General features: G+C 42.7%; 1 protein-coding gene and 1 long non-coding RNA gene across 2 annotated transcripts in view; one reads left to right on the top strand and one right to left on the bottom strand.

The window, feature by feature from the left end:
* Window positions 1–11,773: 11,773 nt before the first annotated feature.
* Window positions 11,774–15,597, bottom strand: LOC309380233. Its single transcript, XR_014172749.1, has 3 exons — window positions 15,465–15,597; window positions 14,892–15,089; window positions 11,774–11,829 (listed from the first exon to the last, which is right to left on the bottom strand). It is a non-coding gene; the product is annotated as an uncharacterized lncRNA (long non-coding RNA).
* The window catches only part of ZNF532 (zinc finger protein 532), a 51,050-nt gene continuing 50,696 nt past the window's right edge, over window positions 15,543–15,896 (top strand). Inside the window, exon 1 of the mRNA XM_081929573.1 lies at window positions 15,543–15,664. The gene's annotated coding sequence lies outside the window, so the exon portion shown is untranslated. The remainder of the gene's footprint in view (window positions 15,665–15,896) is intronic.

Raw genomic sequence — 15,896 nt, 5'->3', positions numbered from 1 at the left:
AAACTGTTTTCAGCATTGTGTTTTAACAAGGCAGGTGTTCTTGTTGTATATTTGTAAATTCATATTAGAAAAATACACAAAGGTTGCTTCCAGACAACTTGTTTATTGAGCATTCATCCTGATTTGTTTGCAGGGAGATTAAGACAACGTTGGCTATTTAATAAGCATAAGGTTAGATGACGTTGCGTAAAGCGAGTGTTACTCCACACCTTCCAGTGCAGTCCCCCTTTACTTTCCTTATCACAAAAAGTCTGATCTTTTGTGAAAGTAGCTTTGTTGCTCAAGACAGCGTGGTCAACTACAATTGCAATAAACCAGATTTGCCAGTTTGTGACTGGGCCCTCCTGCAAATAGCAACTGCCTGGAAGTGGCCCCTCCTTCAGAAGGAAGTCAGATCTGAGAAACACTGCCCCTGGCACTTTTCATCATTTAGGAAAGTAAGGAGTAATGCACAGTCGTCTTTTTCTGAGCTGTAATTCTCAAACCACTCGCTACTTTTGGCTAGAATACTGTTTCCTCTCTAATAAAGAACAGTTGTTTGGTAATTATAATGGTTCCATCTCTTTTTATAACTGTGCACTGTGCTGTTGCCACCACCCTGGGACCTCATGGTGAAGGGTGGGTAATGAATATAAATGGAATAAAATAAATAATAATAATCAAGGGTAATTTAATTTAAAAATTAAATGTGCATGAGTTCTCTGAACCCAGTAATCCACTGTCGTGAGTATCAAATGGATGCGTGGGATCCATCTAAGTCAGGTGCAGGTTCCGAAAAAGGAATCTAGTGCCAGTTAGGTGATCCAGTCTGAAACTGACATCCAGTTCTTTTTGTTGTCCACTGTGTTTGGTATGGTTCCTTTTAAAGGTTTTGTTTTATTTCACAATGTTTGCTTGAAGATTAATATCCCGTTTCTTTCATTTATTCTTTTGGGGTGGAAACTGCTGTTGCTTAGAGAGCCAGTAAGTATGCAGTCTGCCTCTGTATAATCTAAAAGCAAATCTGTAACAAATAATCTGCATCCCCTATCCGGAAAATTAATTTCCATATTAAGTTTGGATCTTGCAACGCACTGAAGTGGAAAGTAAAGAATGATGCACAAGATTTTTGACAGAACACTGCCTCCCAGTTTTATTGGTTTAATTTTTCCTAATGACTAAAACTGACACATTTCCCAGCACCACCAGAAGGTATTTAGTGAAATTACAGAGCTCTAATCGACATTAATACACATGTCAGTTTGTTAGCATATAAACTGAGTGAGTCCTGGAATTAAATTGTGAAGCTGGTGATCTGAGAGATAAAACTTTTGTTCCCCATCCCACGTTGTAATTGTTCTGTCATCTATAGTGTAAATTTGAAATATCCTTGCTGAGGACAGTTTTGCCGATGTTGCTACAAGATTTTGGCTGAATTTGCATGTCACGCTTAACCATGTTCAGGGCGATGTGCAGGAGTGGGCTACAATGAGACCCCAAATTGTGTATTCCCTTCTCCTCTGCCCGCATCACCCAGAAGAGTTCAGAAGCTCCTAAACCTACTTTTGGTTAGCAGTGGTTAGTTATGTCATCTGAAGTGGCGATCTGGTTAATATTAACCATGGTTAGCATGAAACAAGCCAACTTCAAACCATAGTTTCTGGAGCTGGTTTATTTGAACTAACCATGGTAAACAATAATTACTGTTCTGGGCTTGGATGACAGGAGAAGCTGTGGTTAACTAAAATGGAAAGGAAATCTTCTGAACTCTTATGGGTTGCATGGAAGGAAGGGATGGGACTGAGAGAGCGGGCAAACCCAAGGTTCACACTGTGTCTCATTCCTGTTTGTGCACACCTTGCTAAAACCATGCTGTGTGGCACAGCCAAAGAAGATAAATGAGATCAGCATTGGGAGAATTAGATCAAAGTAATTTCCACATCAGCCTAGCTCCTCTACCTAGTGAATGAAATCCTGAGAGAGCAATCCTGACAAGTTAATTCTGATTTGATGGCTGAAGTAGAGCAGGACAATCAAAACAATAACAAAATATGACTGCTAGTTAATCCTTAACATTTGGCATGGAAAGTATCTCTTAGCTATTCATGAACGCTGTGTACATGAATCAGAAGTGAGATGGGCCCTTCCCCAGATGTCTTGCAATTTGCATTAGGTTCAGTAAGAGACAAAAAGAGTTCAGGAGAGTTATCTAGCAATAAAATGGTATTGGAGCATTGTTGCTTTAACATCTATCGATTGCCACAAATCAGATGTATGTGGCAAATGGTAAATGTGGCTAGGTTTTATCTTCCTGCCTTTCACTAGGCGGAAATGGTTCATTTTGCTGAATTTGTCAATACTATCACACATCGTTAATGACTAAGAACGTATTTTGTTTTAATTAGAAGTTTCTTATACTGTGCATCAAGAAATATTAAGATGTTTTTACAACAATTAAGCAATAATAAATCAAACAATACAACAAGAGCACTTAAAAAACCAAAAACCCTGAGTAATTGACCATATGTTTATGAGATACTGATAACACCCTTCCTCCTGTTTTCTCAAATCTTTAAAAACACTCTCTTCTTTCCGCTGAAACCTCCCCGATCCATCAGATTTTTTTCCACTTTGCATGACTTCTCTTTTTTTATACAGCCACTCTTCAAAAAATAATGATGCAGCCAAAGCTAATTAACACACGATGAGAGCCAGTATGGTGTAGTGGTTAGGAGCAATGGACTCGTAATCTGGGGAACCAGGTTCGCGTCTCCGCTCCTCCACATGCAGCTGCTGGGTGACCTTGGGCTAGTCACACTTCTTTGAAATCTCTCAGCGCCACTCACCTCACAGAGTGTTTGTTGTGGGGGATAAAGGGAAAGGAGATTGTTGGCCGCTTTGAGACTCCTTAAAGGGAGTGAAAGGCTGGATATCAAATCCAAACTCTTCTTCTTCTTCTAACCATTTTATGCCCCATGGAATTCAAGGAAGATAATTAAAGATGGGGGGGGATACTACAGGCAAGAGGAAGTACAGTGCATTGTAAAACTATGGAATTTGGGGTTTGTTTTGAGGTGGGGGTTGTAGCTGGGGTTTTTGGTATATTTTAGATCTTATGATTTATGAGGAAATCGTTCAGTTTGTGTATTTTTTAATGTTTTATTTATTGTTTATGACTACTTTTGTTATGTTGTAGTTAGGCGTTTTTTCACCCATTCTGTAAGCTGCCTTGACCATGGTTTGAACTGTGGAAAAGCAACATGCAAATAAAATTATGCATTATATATACAATTTGCTGCCACATTGTGATGGCTACCGAGTTGGATGGCTTTAAAACGGGCAGCAACAACAGCGGCAATAATTATATTAGCACAAGCTTGGAAGACAGAAGAAATACCAATGAAAGAACAATGGCGAGGGAAACTTACGGAATAGGCAGAACTGGCAAAATTAACAGATAAATTACATGAAAAGGATAACAATTAAAAGAGAATGGGAACCATTTACAACATATATGAAGAGACAACATAAAGAATTGGACTCACTGGCAGGGTTTGAATAAACAAACACAATTGTATATAACAAAAAGTAAGACTATATGTATTGGGAAAATTTTGGGAAACAATACACAGGGAGAGTGTATAAAACAAAATGGGAATATGAGGGAAGTCCAGGGGAGGAGGGAGAGGAAATATGGAAAATTGTTAGAGAAATGTTAGAGGATGTATAAATAGAAAAACCAATATTATTTTTTAAAAAAACAAAATGGGATTAGGCAAATCCAGGGAGGGTCATCATCAAATTGCTACTAGGCAAGATGGCTGTATATTAATTCTGGTGCTAGAGAACCATGCTTCCAAATTATTAATCTACGGAGCAACACTGCTATTGTTCTCATGACTTCCTGGGTGACATCTGTTTGGCCACTGCACTAAACACAATGCTCATCTGGATAGGTGTTAAGTTTGATCCAGCAGGGATCTCCTGGTAGGTGTGCAAAAAAATAACGAATACCAATTCTGAGACACAAAGTACAAATGTGGTTGTTCCCAAACTTTTCCACTAGAGGGTACTCATTCCACATTAATTATACCAGAAAGTAAATATATGTTCTGAACTTCCAAATCTCTTGCGATTGCTCCCAAACCTATGGTCCGTAAAACCTAATCAGGTGCCCCGTGTGCAGTTATTGAATCTTTCATTTCTTATAAAGAATATTGGGATGCGGGTGACAATGTGGTCTAAACCACTGAGCTTCTTGGGCTTGCTGATCAGAAGGTTGGTGGTTCAAATCCCCACAACGAAGTGAGCTCCTGTTGCTCTGTCCCAGCTCCTACTTACCTAGCAGTTTGAAAGCATGCCAGTGCAAGTAGATAAATAGGCTGTGGCGGGAAGATAAATGGTGTTTCCGTGCGCTCTGGTTTCCGTCACGGTGTTCCGTTGCACCAGAAGCGGTTTAGTCACGCTGGCTACATGACCCGGAAAGCTGTCTGTGGACAAGTGCCGGCTCCCTCGGCCTGAAAGCGAGATGAGCGCCGCAACCCCATAGCTGCCTTTGACCGTCCAGGGGTCCTTTACCTTTATCTTTAAAGAAATAAAAGGTGTGATGAAAAATACAATGGAAAATAATACAGCATCTAGCACAGAGCTATACAATTGTCACAATTGGTAGGGGGGAAATCATTAAGTGGGCCATCACAAACATCAGCAGTTTTATGTGGGGATATTCCAAACTTTTATATGCCTGTTGTCTTTGTCCATGGAGTTTTCTTGGCAGGGATACTGGAGTGGCTTGCCGGTTCCTCCTCCAGGTGGATCACGTTTGGTCAAAACTCTCCACTATGACCTGTTCATCTTGTTGTTTTTTTTTATAAATATTTTATTAGGTTTTTAATAAACAAATTTCCACTTTCAAATACATACTTCCGTAAATCCAATGGACTTCCCCCATCTCCCGAGCACTGCATTCCCTGTGTAACCAAAACCTCAGCAATTTGTTGACTTGTTTTATACATAACAATATATCTTCCATTTTATCGTGTTATCTGTTGTAAACATTTCAATACAATTGCATTAATTTTTAATTTCCACACAATAAAAATATTTCGTTACCTCACTTCTGTCTTATAGTGTCTTATTTATCAATTCAGAAATTTGCCGATACTGAAGGTATACCTTCCTAGAAAGGAGCATTTTTTAACATTCATACAACTTATAATGCTTTTTCAAATAGTCCTTAAAATTTTTCCAAACTTCCTCCGTTTCTTCTTCTCCCGAGTCTCGAATTCTGCCAGTCATTTCAGCCAACTCCATATAGTCCATCAGCTGCGTCTGCCATTCTTCCAATGTGGGTAGATTTTGTGTCTTCCAGTGCTTTGCCAACAGAATCCTCGCTGCTGTAGTAGCGTACATAAAGAAAGTTCTATCTTTCTTGACCATCCTCTGGTCTACCATGCCCAGAAGGAAGGCCTCCGGTTTCTTAGGTAAGGTGAATCTCAGCACCTTTTTTAGTTCATTATGTATCATTTCCCAGAAGGCCTTCACTTTCGGGCAGGTCCACCAGAGGTGTAAAAATGTCCCTTCCTCTTCCTTACATTTCCAACATTTATTATCGGACAGGTGATATATCTTTGCAAGCTTGACTGGGGTCATGTACCACCGGTATATCATTTTCATAATGTTTTCCTTCAAGGCAGTACATGCCGTGAATTTCATTCCGGTGTTCCATAACCTTTCCCAGTCTTCAAACATAATGTTATGCCCCAAGTCCTGTGCCCACTTTATCATAGAGGATTTGACAATCTCATCCTGTGTGTTCCATTTAAGCAGCAAGTTATACATTCTCGAAATTAGCTTGGATTTTGGCTCAAGCAACTCTGTTTCTAGTTTCGATTTTTCCTCCAGGTGGATCACGTTTGGTCAAAACTCTCCACTATGACCTGTTCATCTTGGATCCCCTGCTCGGCATAGTTCATAGCTTCTCTGAGTTCTTCAAGCCCCTTCGCCACGGCAAGGAAGTGATCCATGAAGGGGATCACTTTGCCAACAAAGGTCCGTATAGTAAAAGCTATGGTTTTCCCAGTAGTGATGTATGGAAGTGAGAGCTGGACCATAAAGAAGGCAGATCGCCGAAGAATTGATGCTTTTGAATTATGGTGCTGGAGGAGACTCTTGAGAGTCCCATGGACTGCAAGAAGAACAAACCGATCCATTCTTAAGGAAATCAGCCCTGAGTGCTCACTGGAAGGACAGATCGTGAAGCTGAGGCTCCAATACTTTGGCCACCTCATGAGAAGAGAAGACTCCCTGGAAAAGACCCTGATGTTGGGAAAGATGGAGGGCACAAGGAGAAGGGGACGACAGAGGACGAGATGGTTGGATAGTGTCTTCGAAGCTACAAACATGAGTCTGACCAAACTGCGGGAGGTAGTGGAAGACAGAAGTGCCTGGCGTGCTCTGGTCCATGGGATCACGAAGAGTCGGACACGACTAAACAACAACAACAACAAATTCCAAACTTTAACTATTCCATTGGTCTTTGGCTTGTAGAAGACCCCTCTCCATGTGCCATTTTAGGCAATCGTGGCTGGTGTTCTTTGGGATTTGTAGGCCAGAAGACAGGGAACTTGACAGTAGCTGGAGCCAGAGCGAATGACAGGGGGGGGGGTGTCAAATCCTTGTCAGGAACAAGCTGGCAGGATTTATATTTTAAATTTCTTTTTATATTGCCCTGAAATCCATTTTTCTTGTTTGAGTGGTTAGTAAAAATTTTTAAAAAATAAATGGATAGTAAAAGTGGTTAAGCAGTTACCAGTCTTCCTTGCATGCATATACCAGCAGGGCTACTACAGTGATATTTAAGATGCATTTTGAGCCGCTGTGCAATTAATTAGCTAGCTCCTAGATGTCGCTGTTCTACACACTTGGAAAAAACACTTCCTCAGCTGTGATCAGTTCTATTATTTTCTTGGTTTAATTTCCCCTGCTCCCCCCCCCCAACACACACAGAGGATAGAAATGGAATTATCTATTATTTACACACCATGAGCTTTTTAAAGAGTTTGGAGAGAAATATCCAATTAGTTTGCACAATGTCAGTCCAGCAGTTCCCGAAAGACTGCAATCTATGGTTTTCCTTTTCTTTTTTTCTGGGATGTGGTTAGATCCTTATTCACATTGGGGGCGGGGGGAATTCATTCAAAATTAATCTTCACCAGAAGACAGTGGCAGAGAATCATCACCTCATGGCAATATTTTCCTGTTTGGGGGACAAAAGGGAAAGGAAAGATGAAGTACTATTGAGCAAACCACAGTTTTATGGGGCTTGCCCAACTTTTTCACTATTCTAATGAACAGTACCAGTGATCTTCAATCTTCAACTTGCCCAGGCCAGACACCCACCTCTTACTTCAAGCCTGGAATATGGGACCCACTTTCACATATCCAATTTTGATTTCTACATAATAGCACTAACAAGGCACATTATTCATCCTAAAATGAAAATTCAGAGAGTTCATAATGTTACCTTAGCACTGCTACTAAATGAAAATCAGTGGGGTCTTTTTGTTTTTAAAGATCCAAGTGTCCCTATTTTCCAGGGATAGTCCTAGATTTACAGAAGCCGTCCCTGCTTCTGATTTGACCCCAGAATTTCCTGCTTTTCCTTAGGACATCAGCAAAATGTTGGAGGGTATGGTTATGCAACACCTGAGCCAACCTTTAGATGACATCTGAAGGCAGCCCTGTATAATGAAGGTTTTTAAAAATGTTTTACTATGTTTTTATATACAGTCGTACCTTGGTTGTCGAACGGAATCCATTCCGGAAGCCCGTTTGACTTCCGAAAACCAAGGCACGGCTTCAGATTGGCTGCGGGAGCTTCCTGCAGCCAATTGGAAGCTGGGTTGGACGTTTGGGTTCCAAAGTATGTTCGCAAACTGGAACACTCACTTTCGTATTTGCAATGTTCGGTAGCCATAACATGTGAGTCGCAAGGAGTTGGTATGACTGTATGTTGGAAGGTGCCCAGAATGGCTAAGGCCACCCAGTCAGATGGGTGGGGTATATATAATAAAAATATTATTATTATTATTATTATTATTATTATTATTATTAAATAGGACATCCCTATTTTCATTGGAGAAATGTTGGAGGCCTTGCTGCACACATATTGAGCATGTGTAAATGGTGGTTGCCTGTATTTATTGCTAACTGTAAATTTAAAAATTAGAAAGTGCCTTGAGGATCCATATAGCAATAGAGACGAGGATAAATTTGACCTGAACAAAGGTTCCCCACTGCCACCCATATATTCCCAGCTGGCAAAATCACCCGACGGCTTTAGCATCGTGTGGGCCTGGCTGTAGAGAGATGACATGCCATTAATATAAATGATACACTCAGCAACCTGTATGTAGAGTTCAATGCCAACCGTTTCCCTTTATGTTTCCATGCAGGTGAGCATACAGGGCTTAAATAGCTGATGACAGTGCCATCTGCAAAAGGCTAACGGCACGCTTATTAATCAGTAGGAGCTGCTATTTAATCAGGCGTGTGTGCAATGAATTATTCAGCGGTGACCGGCATATCTTTAATACATATTAAGAGAAGCAAAACCGCACATCTGGTACAACAAAGAGAAACTGGCATTTTCAAGTTTTCCTAAGCGGATGAGCCTGATTAGACAAGGCATTAATTGTGTGTGCACTTAACACTCGCCGAATTTGAGTCATACGTTCAAAGGCCAGGTGATTGTCCTAGAAGAGCTTGTTCCGGAAAAGTTTGATTGTAGACTTAAAGGTATCGAAGGAATCAAAATGATACAATGGGAGCAGCAGCATGAAATCTCGTTTCTAAAATTGCCACCACACTCCTGCACTCATGTTTCCATCTCAGAAATTCGCCCTTGAAGAAGAAGAAGAAGAAGAAGAAGAAGAAGAAGAAGAAGAAGAAGAAGAAGAGTTTGGATTTGGTATCCCGCCTTTCACTCCCTTTAAGGAGTCTCAAAGCGGCTAACATTCTCCTTTCCCTTCCTCCCCCACAACAAACACTCTGTGGGGTGAGTGGGGCTGAGAGACTTCAAAGAAGTGTAACTGGCCCAAGGTCACCCAGCAGCTGCATGTGGAGGAGCGGAGACGCGAACCCGGTTCCCCAGATTAGGAGTCTACCGCTCTTAACCACTACACCACACTGGCTCTTGAACACTGGATTCACAGTTTGAGGGTGTGGATTGCGTCCAATGTATTCATTCCCCAGAGCAGACCCATTGAAATTAATGGACACAAGCATTGCTTTTTTTGGTTTAAAAAAATGAGGTGCCAGTATTCATAACTTGAGAAAAGTGCCAAGGAGGCCAGCACAAAATGGCTGCCACAAGGAGCAAAAAAGAGGTGATAGTATTCTGTACTGATGAATACCCACCATGACAAAAAAGCATCAAACATGACTAATAGAGGTTCATTAATACTTTGAGCAGAACGTATTTTGATACAACCCCATGTTTCACAAAGAGAAACATCTTCTTAGGAATGTTGGAAGGTATGAAACAACAGGGTAAAAAGGAAATTTTGTTTGTGAGAGAGGTTTTTCTATAGGCCAGAGCTGGCTCCAACATTAGGTAAAATGAGCTGGCTGCCTCAGGCAGACGATTTTGGATGTTGCGAAAGGGAAACATATATACTTTTTCCTGCCAGGGAGTGGGAGAGCACTCAAGTGGTCTTCAGCTTTGACCAGCCGTGAGTGCTACCCACCTTGACGTGTGGTTGGGCATCATCAGCTGCTTGGTCTCAGGAAACAAAATGTCCCAGGACAGTTCTGAGTGGAGCTGGAATGTCTGTTCCCGGCACAAGTAAATGCAGGGCCGTCTCTACTATTAGGCAGAATGACCTCTTCAGCGGCAGATCCAACCCACTGGCTATTCCTCCAAAGTCATCAGCCAAGCACCTCTGTTGCAGACTAGAGTTGTGCACGTCACACGACCTGCTCTGCAACCCTTAAATGTCCCTGCTATCTTCAGGTTTCCTGGAGGATGTTGTGCTACCTTCCTGCTAGCAGATTTGTAGTAAGATTCAGTTGTAAATTCAGTGTAGGAAGCTCAAGCTTGAAGAACTCCTGGCTAAGTGAGATTGCACAGACACCCTCCTTACTAATCTTCAGGTGTGTGACTAATAATTTCTTGCTCATTTTAAGGTAATCTTTGGTTTTGTGATATTGTTTTGCCATTTCATTTTCTGTGTGGCTTGGTTTTCTGTACACCACATGGAAATGTCCATGATTAAGTAGTATATAAATGTCTTATCTGCCAGTACAATTGACTTCTGCACATAGATTTGAGGTGTGTGTGTTCTCCTTAGCCTCAGGCAGCAAAATGCCTTGGGCCAGTCCAGTCTTTCATTCTGCAACTCTAAGGTTTGCTGTTAGCTATTACAGCAGGCTTCCTCAACCTCGGCCCTCCAGATGTTTTTGGCCTACAACTCGCATGATCCCTAGCTAGCAGGACCAGTGGTCAGGGATGATGGGAACTGTAGTCTCAAAACATCTAGAGGGCCGAGGTTGAGGAAGCCTGTATTACAGTATATCAGAGTGCTGCCCTCTTGAGGCTGAATAATTTAGTTTTGAGGGACCAAGATCAGAACTCTAGAGCAATAGTGTTCAAACTTCCTACATTGAGGGAACCCATGTACACATCAACTCATCTACCAAGGGACCCTTGACTATATGTCACAGAACCTCTGCTCATTCAGAGAATATTCTAGCATTTAGTTCCCAAATTCCCCCCTCCATGGACTCGAGATTGCCAAGGGCCATAGAATCATAGAATTGTAGAGTTGGGACCCTGAGGACCACTGCAATGCAGGACTACTGGGATTGAAACCGCAACCTTGTCATTATCAGCACCATGCTCTAACCAAATGCAGCTGACCACTTAATGATTTTTCTGCCTATTTTGTTGTTGTTTAGTCGTTTAGTCGTGTCCGACTCTTCGTGACCCCATGGACCAGAGCACGCCAGGCACTCCTGTCTTCCACTGCCTCCCAGTTTGGTCAAACTCATGCTGTTGCTTCAAGAACACTGTCCAACCACCTCGTCCTTTGTTGTCCCCTTCTCCTTGTGCCCTCAATCTTTCTGCCTATTACTGTATAGCAATTGCAATGCACCATGCTAGATGGTTTTAAACTGCGAATTTTTTTATTGCTGCTTTTATTTGTTACATGCTGTATTTTATTGTATTCCAAATAATTCAAACCTTAATGCAATAAAATGCAGCGTTAAGAAATAACGGCAGCAATTAAAATATGGTTAAAAATCAATATTAACTAAGCTGATGTATGTGCCATATTGTCTTCACCACAAATCCATGGACATGTTGCAAACCACCTGAACGAAGGTTGGCCCATGGACCACAATTTAGGAAAATCTGTTCTAGCGTGCACATTCTGTTCAAAGAACTGGCCAAAGCTTTTTGGTCTCATTGCCACCGCAAATGTACTGGGAGTTCATCCTAAAAAGGATTGGTCATGTTTGTGATCCACTTTTCTGTTGTTATGAAACAGACTCCATAGAGTTCTTGGCTCACCTCACACTTACACACTGAACAGCTCTAGGTTGCTGCTTCCTGTCTTCACACCATACCCTTCAGTGGCGTAGTGTGGGTTGTCAGCACCCGGGGCAAGGCAAGTAATTTGCACCCCCTAACCTGAGTGAGCCAGGTACGGGCAGAGAGCTGCGAGCGCCCCCCCCCCAAATGTTGCGCCCGGTGCGGCCGGCCCCCCCGCACCCCCACGCTACACCACTGATACCCTTTACAGGGGGAGATCGGTAGTTAAGGGCAATCTTGTCTTTTTCTGAAATCTTAGAAAGTAATACAAAGCACATTAAAAATCATATTAAAGGCCTCTCACAAACAGTAGTGAATATATTGTTTAAGTTTGTAAATAATAACACAACGCTGATCGCTTTGGGAACATGCCCCAAGTTAGCAATTAAGCTTCTAGTCTACTGCTGTTTTAATAAAAGTTTTAAAGATGCTTGATAGAAATATTTTTGACTTCCAGGTAAAATTTAATGAAACATACACGTTTGTTAGTCCACCAAAAATACGGGGGCAGATGAGGTGAGGGTTTTCTTTCTAAAATACAGCTTCGAGAAAGGTGCTGCTACTAATAAACTTGTGTGTTTATCTGACATACTGAAATGGGGAAATTTAAGGGTTTGGTTGTCTAAAGACTCCTTTTTAAGAATTGTTTTAATTTAGAGTTCAAATGGACAACAATATGCTCATTTATTTCACCTTCCAAAATGACTCTGTTCCCACGTTACCTTGGCCCTGGCTGCTACCCAAGTAGTAAAAGGGAAAGGGAAAGGATCCGTAGGTGGTTAAATCCAGTTGAATTTGACTATGGGGTGTGGCGCTCATCTCCGCTTTAAGGCCGAGGGAGCCTGTCTTGTTATAAGAATTTAAGGTGTCAAATATAGAAATGTTCATAAATGTACCAGGCAAACACATGCATAAATATATAAACCACATGTCTGAAACAGTACAGGAAATCAGTCCTGAAACCATTTTGACTCTCCCAAATTGACCTCAAATGTTTCTCTGCAAGGAGGAAGGAAATGGGAAAACCTCCCCATTGTCTCTTTGCTCACAAATCCTGTCTTAAGGGCGTATCTCTGTATGAATAGGGTGAGCTTGTGACCTGGAATCAGGAACTGAGTATTTACCATCACAAAAGAATGGCCAGACTGCCCAAGTAATGCAACCAGTGACCATTATCAGGTCCTGGCAGACAGAATTTCTGCTGTAGACAGCCCCTTCAGTGATGTATGTATGATGTATTGGGGGGTGGTCTTGGGCTACAGGGTGGGCAATTTCAAAAGTCTATATAAGAGCTTGCACACCAGTGTTCTGGTGTCCTCCTCCCTCCTGCATGTTGGTGAGCGAGCACCCTGTTGCAACAGTTTAATAAGGAACAGGCTTACTAGCTGCTTTGCTTCTCAGTATTCTCTGGTTGGCCTCTTGTTATTTTCTCCTACCAATAGGGAACCCACTTAAGGACGCTATACAGGCTCTTGGATACCCCATAAGGGAAAAAGGGCAGATTTTGTTTACAGCAGTCTGCAGACAGCTTTTCTGGGTCATGTGGCCAGCATAACTAAACGGCTTCTGGCGAAATGGGACACCGTGTTGGACACAGAAATGCTGTTTACTTTCCTCTCGCAGTAGTACCTATTTATCTACTCATGGTGGTATGCTTTCGAACTGCTAGGTTGGCAGGAGCTGGGACAGAGCATCGGAAGCTCACCCCATCACGCCAATTTGAACCGCCGACCTTACCCAAGTATTCCTAATGATCGCATTGGGTCTGTCCAAGTCTCATAATAATTAGGTATTGATAGAGAAACAGCTTTGAGTAGAATATGGTCTTAACTTAGAGGTGGGGAACCAGAGACCCTTCAAACGCCCATCATTCCCAGCCAGCATTTCCCTCTACTGCATGTGCAGTGACCACCTTCTTGACCATTGGACCCACATTGATCTCACCCCCTCAATGTGCCAGCGCCTATCTTCACATGCAGAAAATATCCCTAACTCACTGAAGTTTTGAGACCCACCAGCTCCAATTTGCAGATGCAAATTTGCTGTTAGCAAAGCGTTAAGCACATGCTTTTACATGTAGACGGTCCCAGCGTCAATCTTCAGCTTCTCTATTAAGGGTCAAGCGACAGGAAAGAACCGTCTCTGCCTGATCCCCTGGAAAGCTGCTAAATAGGACAATATTGGGCAAAAATGGCAAATATGGCGACCCGATGCATGGGTATAGCCAGGATTTTTGTTAGGGGGGCAGGCCTTTTTTTAGAGGGGGGCAGAACCTGTTTGCTATGTATTTGTATTGAATTTTATTGATGGGGGGCAGCTGCTCCCCTGTCACCCCCCCACACACCCATGGCCTGATGCTAGGAATTTTCCTTGGCTCCTAACGCATGGTATGCATGCAAATATGCCCCCAAGAGTGAAAAAAATGCACCTATAGAAAGAGGGGTTGGGGAAATGGGCACTGAATTTATGCTATGGAAAAACAGGCAATGCAGTTCCCAGAACAAAAAAGGTGTTGACATGCAGATTAATTGCAAAAGCACTGAGAACTGCTGTGATGCATAGCTGATGGATGCTGCTGCTTTGTCAGTTAAGAAAACCTAATTTTCCAAGAATACAGATGCTTATCAGAGAAGTAGTCAAGAGACTCACTTGAGAATGGGCCAAGAAAATAAAAGTGAACTTGTTTCCTTGCCTCCATGGTGCAGAGTTGAAAAAATCTCTGCGTACGTGTGTGTGTGTGTTAAATCAAGGGTTTAAAATGTCTTCTGTTTTTATTGAGCCACATGAATTATGCTCCCAAACAAAGACATCCTTATGATTTTAACACTGGCACATTTGCTGTATACAGGAAGGTAAGAGTGAACTAAGATAAACCCTCCACAGAAGCAGGTTGTTAGCAGCAAATGTGAGCACGTTTAATGTGGACACGCCAGTAAAACTAGAACCAATGGTAGGGTAGCTCACATTCATTCTTCTTCTGTCCTTATTCCTCAAGACTTCTTCATGAGGCCCAAACTAGGGATGAAGGGAAACCTGCTTCCATTTTCTGCTTCGTCATCCCTATTTGCTCCCCTGTAGACAGAGCCTTTTAAAAACAGGGCACAACTGCCCCGCCCCAAACCCCTGAGAATATCAGTCTGAGGAAAATCCATCATTCTTTTGTTCACCTGAATTATATATCCATGTTTGTTATGTACGTGGATGTGTGTGTATCTATTTATCTCACCCACCTTCCAACCTATGGTATAAAATATAAAATTATTCAGATTTATACTACACAGGCATGTCAGACACACACATTTTAATTGAGCTTTACCTCAAGGAAGGTGGGTGGAGGGGAGGGGGGGGGAAACCTCTTTACTTTTGTTTCCTTGTCAGCCCAACTCCGGCCTGCTCAATCTAGTTTCCTGAGGAAGGTTGCAAAACGCAACCAGCATCGCAATCCCTGCACATTGCAGCCTTTTTGCAGGTCCCTTTTTTCTTCACCTCAGGAGCCTCGCCTTTTCTTCCTTGCCTGTAATTAAAACATGCCGGGGGGGGGGGGAATGGCTTTTAACTCCTTTCTCCACAAGAGGGAACCCCTGATTTCTAAAGTGGGGGGTGGGTGGGTGAGAGAGAAGCTTCTAGAGACGAACCACCAATAAAAGGGGGAAAAATAAATTCCTTCCTTCTCTCCCCCCTCGCCTCCGTTTTCTTCACACTCTGGTGACAAGTTTTAAATTGAATCCACAGGGGAGATCTCTTCCACCCACCCACCTACCCAACCCCAGCCATCCATCCATCCATCCATCCCTTTTTCCAAGCCACAGAGGCATCCCCCACCCCCACCTTTCCCCCTCCTAGTCCTTGCAAGAGCCTCGCGCGCGCTCTCCCCCTCTGCCTGCCTTGCCTGCCATTATGTGCAACCATCTTTTTTAAAGCCAGGCCTCTCTCTCTCTCGCTCTCTCTCCTCTCTGCAGGCTCCTCTTGGCAAAGGAGAGAGAGCAGTGAGCTCTTAAACATGTCTGCCTGAAAGCACCCCTTGCAGGAACAGCCCCTCCCCGGGTGGCAGCACACTGGCCTCTTGCCCAAGGCTACCAGCAGCAGCAGGTCTGTTTGCATGGGGGTGTGAGCAGTTTGCATGCGGTGCGGGGAGAGCCGGGGAGAGAGAGAGAAAAAAAAAAGGAGAGAGGCGGTGGTTTTTTTTTGTGGCGATGATGATGATGATGGTGCTGATTTCCCTTCCTTGCCTCTTTTCTTTCCCACCCTGGTGGGGCCTCTGCCTGATGCACCTCCCACGGGAGAACCCTTTAAAAAATAAATACACAGGACATGCTATTTT

This window comes from Podarcis melisellensis, assembly GCF_964234715.1.
Source record: "Podarcis melisellensis genome assembly, chromosome: 11".
In the NCBI taxonomy this organism is placed as follows: Eukaryota; Metazoa; Chordata; class Lepidosauria; order Squamata; family Lacertidae; genus Podarcis; species Podarcis melisellensis.
This window is presented reverse-complemented; position numbering and strand designations above follow the sequence as displayed.